The sequence below is a fragment of the Melanotaenia boesemani genome, chromosome 4 (assembly GCF_017639745.1).
Source record: "Melanotaenia boesemani isolate fMelBoe1 chromosome 4, fMelBoe1.pri, whole genome shotgun sequence".
In the NCBI taxonomy this organism is placed as follows: Eukaryota; Metazoa; Chordata; class Actinopteri; order Atheriniformes; family Melanotaeniidae; genus Melanotaenia; species Melanotaenia boesemani.
In genome coordinates this window covers 30,145,637-30,150,771 of record NC_055685.1, presented here as the reverse complement: position 1 = coordinate 30,150,771, position 5,135 = coordinate 30,145,637, and positions in this window count along the sequence as shown.

Below are 5,135 nucleotides of genomic sequence, written 5' to 3'. Positions count from 1 at the left end.
TTTTTTCTTCTAAATTGTTATGGCATTATACATGTAATTAATTTAAATCATTTCTTTGTAATTGGTTCATATAAAATAATAAGAATTTTCTATTAAATATCAAATTTATCTGTAGAATTAATTACTTTATAAAAAAAACTTAATAGAGAATGTAAAGAAAAACAAAAGACATGTTTAAGAATTAATGTAATCATTTGTAATTCAGACTAATGACTAGTGATAAATTGAAGGAGCATATGAAACAGCAGTTTGACATTTTTCAGGCTTTGTCTTGTCTCTACGGAGATCACAAATAGCTTTGCTATAAAATGACTTATAATGCACAAATGCAGCCTTCATCACCCTCTCCACTAACTTTTTATTTCACTGGTTTAATACAGTTCAGAAGGACAGTGCATTGCACAAACACACACACACATCCGCTGTATTACAAATAAAAATAGTTATTTTTTAGTAATATTGAATCACTCTTTGCAGGTTGTGCTTGGACTTGTTCCCTTGACTCAAAAAAGACTAAAGGGTTTTTCCTCTGCATAAAAGTTTGAAGGTTTTTCTTTTTCTTGCTTCTGGAAGACAACGCAGACAGAGCAGGTCCAACAGATGCATGTAAAACTGAAGTAATATCGGGCTACGTTTGAGTTCAGACATACGCCTACATGTTAATATACAGATAGTCATAGTAATCTTGGAAAGACAAACAAAAAACAGTCAAGGTGGTTCTCAGAGTTTCAGGTTCAGAGATGAGACAAGAGACTATATCCTTAGTTTTACCCTGCAGCTGTCTTTGCATCAGGTTTACCAGGTAGCAGATTGTTTTAACTTGAGGCAGTATGTAGGTAGGAAACTCGCAGGTGATGAAATTCCAGTATTGACTGTTTATTAAGTTTCACAGAGAGTTAAAACTATGAGCCATAGGATAAAGGGTTGGTTTAGACTGCATTAGCTTCATCAGTGTTATTAATGTCAGCAGTGGTATCAGAGGTATTTATTAATTTATCAACTGGCTTATTAAAGTGCAGCAGTTTGTTTTTATTGCATTTTCTTTTAATTTTGGCTTCCATATTAAGGGACTTGAATCTATCATTTTACTTTAAAGTTAGGTAAAGCTGCAGCCTCAGCTCTGTACATGTATTTTTTAATTTATTTTTTTAATATAATGAACATCTAGTGTGGCTCTCATGTACCCCGTTCCAGCAAGCATTTGGGAGCCCCAGAGACTTCATCACCATCTGCCCCTGCAGAAGGCAGCAGTGACCACTGTTTCCAGCTTAATGCCAGATAAAATAACATTAGAGGCATAACATTCAGGGAGCCTGTGAGGAATGTTTAATTGAAGGTTATTATTTGCTGGATCATTTGCTCTCTGATTCAAATGTTACTAAACTTTGAGGGATATTAACTGCATGCTGTTCTATGATAGGCTGAACTGCAGTAAAACACAACCTACTGCCTTACTTGCTGTGAGTGTTGCTCACTGACTGAGGGAGCTAATCAATATTGTTGTTTAAAACAGAATTAGAATTATTGACCACAGGCTACTTTTGTTAAAAGGACATTTTTCTTTTCATTTAAATGTTTGACTGAGCTCAGAAAAAAACAGATTTTGATTTTTAGTTGCTTCTTGTCATTTCTTATGAATGAAAGTAATTGTGTTAAATCAGCTTGTAGTAGCATCTCATACTGATTGTGGCAGAACTGATCATATCAACAAACGTCAAATTGTTATCCACTGTGTCGTAATCAAACTTGTGATTGATAACCCCATTGTTTACCTCATGTTGTTAAAAGGCAGAAGTAAAAATATCAGATTTTATGGTTTTTACTTTGGTGATGGGGAGAAGAACACTCGCATGCAAAATTCCTCATCTAATTTTGAGAATTCAAAGTCTTGTCGAGAAGTCGTAAAACTAATTACAAAGAAAAAATGTGCAATTCATAATCAAAAAGGTCTTTGGAGCACTATAACTTTAGATGTTTAGATTGAAAATTTAGATTTAGATTGTCTTTAAAATGATCTTAAAATTGAGATAAACCTTAGATTGCAGTTTCTGTCTGGGATCAATAAAGTATTTTTATTTAATTTTATCTCTTCTGTCTTCTGACTAAGCTGAAACGTCCCATAACAGTAGAAAACAATTGTGACAGGTCTCACACCAGCAGGTGGAGACAGAGACCTGAGAACATGTGTGATATTTAGTCTAGTAGTAAGTTGGTTGTAGAGGGGCAACATCAAGACATTAAACTGATATATATATATATTTTTTTTTTTTTCAGTTTTCTGTTCACTTAGTCTTATTTAATTTCAACTTATAAAACCTTGTTGAAAAAAAGGAGCTATAGTAGAATAAAACAGCTACAAAAAAGAGAGAAGAGCCTTTTTTATTCACCAGGTAGCTGAATATACAGCTTGAAGTCAAACAAAAGTTAAATGTCTCTATTTTCCTTGCATGTGTCCTGCCTGGACTTCTTGGCCTTTACTACTGAGACACAAAACAAATGGAATGAGGAAGCATGTTTTTAAATGAGATCCTTTCCTTTTAAACAGGTTGGATTAAATATTAGACAGCTGGTAAATGCAGCAACATAGGTTTTCTTTTATGTTCTTGTTTGCATAGATAATATTTTATACTGTACAAATAAAAGGAGGGGCACACAGCTAGGTCAAATATTGCTGGCGCTTCTTGTCTTGAAAAGGAAATTGTGAAATATGTCTACATGTTTCCTGAAACCAGCCAACTAACAAGCACCTCAATGTTGATTGAGAACCTGTATTTTGTGCCATTTTCTCTATTGTAAACTGACTGCAAATGATGCAGCAGATAATTGTTTGCTTCTGTTTAATATGCTGTTTATTTTTGTGATAATCAATATTATGATCATCATTTGTATAATGATGCTGTGTTAAAATGTAAAAATGTGTTGAATCACAAGATTCATAAACTTAGATTTTATCCATGGTAAAACATAGAAAGTGATGAAAGCAAGACATTTGAATATTTCATGAAAAATAACAGCACGTCTTGAATTTGATGGTAACAACAAGAAGGCTGGAAAAGTATGTGGTACCAAATAGAAAAAGCTGGAAAAACATTTTGCAGCTAATGACATTATTGGGTATAAAAGGAGCACCTTAATGAGGAAGAGTCTCTGGAGTTTATCTAATGAGACAAAGGGGGAAACTACTCTGTGGACAGATGAATGGAAATGTTAAATTCTTTTTAGAAATCATAGACACCACATCCCCTGTCTAAACGGAAATTGGATATTTTCTAAATGAAATGCTCAACATCACTTTTTTTTTTTTTTTTTTTTAAGATAACTTCTTGTTTTTGTTTTTCTTCCTCACATGTATTGTTTAAATAATTTGAACTACATAGTGAATGAAAATGTTGCATTCTGAATCAGGTAGTGACACTGAATTTGAAATGAGTCTGTTATTTGTATAAAATTAATGACCAGTTGAAACAGTTTATAGACCTATTCTTGGCAAATTTCAGTCGAGTTGTGTTTTCAGTTTTTGTAGAAAATTATACATCAGCCCATCTCAAAGTGACCAAAGTTAAGTAAGAACATATTGTAGCCCCACTGTTATTTCATTTTTCCCCAGCTAAGTTACATTTGTATGCTGATGACACAGTTCTTTGAACAGTGAGCCTTTCTTTAAGCCAGATAGTAGCATGCTTTTCAATGCTAAAATTAAAGTCCCCAATTAGAAAAAAGACCAAGTACTTTGCTTGTTTTTGTTTTACGGAAGCTGATCCTGGTATTCAAAAATGTATAAAATTTATTTACAGAATGACTTTCTATAAATATCTAGGCATATGGTTTGATGAGATGTTCACCTTCATTGTCGATTTTAACCATATGTTATGAAACAAAGTTTTAGCTTAACTGGGCTTTGTTATGGTTATGAAAGTGTTTCTTCATATCCTATAAACATGTGTCTTTAACTGTAGTTAGAAAAAAATTAACCAAAGAAATGGATCTGTTTATTTCAAACACATTGTCATCACATCTGATTTCTGGTCAACTATGAGAAATCTTTTAAATGTTTGATTGCACTCAGACCTGGATAAAAGATAGCCCTGAAGTTAATACGTTGCTGTTAAACACAGGGTTTAAATGTTAGATTTAACTGGTATGTTCAGTCTTATTACCCCATATTATTTTATATGTCATTAATATTTAGCTTTTTTTTTCTCTCATTTTGGTTTTACATTTTTCAGACCTATATTTGTTATTATATGTCTCATGCTTCCATTTTGTGCAGGGCTTCCTAAAAGGAGCCATTTTTCAAAGTCAAACCAGGAGTGAGGAGACCTGAAATAAGATAGTGAAAAACAATCCATGTGAGCCTATCAATTGTTATTATCAATAAAGTAATAATGCATCTTCTTTTGATTTTGTACCACCTCCCCTGTAGCCAAATATACAAAAATATCATTTCAAATGCTGGAATCGACTTATTTTGTTGCTGTTTTAAATATATTTTTAATTCCAGCAACACTTAAAAAAAAGTTTGTTCAGAGGGATCTTAAAATAGCCCTGTAAAACTAGAATAGTTAATGAAGTAACCTAAATAATTTAGATGATTTTTCAGATTTCTTTTCTTTGCATGTGTAATTTAATAATGTGACTCTGCAGCTTCTTATTGCTTCTGCATGTATTTATGCCATTAAATAGTTTTCCAATGAGAAACATAATGAAAGGACAAACAAAAAGAACAAACTAAAAAACTTATTGATCCTGATTTGAGTCTCAGGGTCTGTAATGTGGCTGCATGCCTCCACTGCACACCCAACCACGAGAACATAAACCTCCAATGCTCACGTGGTGACAGCCCAACCCCAAATAACTTCCATTCTGGTCTGACTGACAAACAGCACCCCCACCTCAAAGCACAGAGAGGAAGGAGAAAGTGTGTGAGGAGTGTGTGTCAGAAGGAAAGTAAGAAGATGAGAATCAGTTTAAATGATTCACAAGGATTCACAAAAACCACTCAGCTGAGGGGTTGTTCTGGGCCAGGCTCTGACGTGGATGCTTAGCATCTGTATCTCAGAGGACTCAACACAATCTGTTGACAGAATCTACAAAGAATTTTTGGGTACTTGTGAATGAGAGTAAAGTGTGAGCTG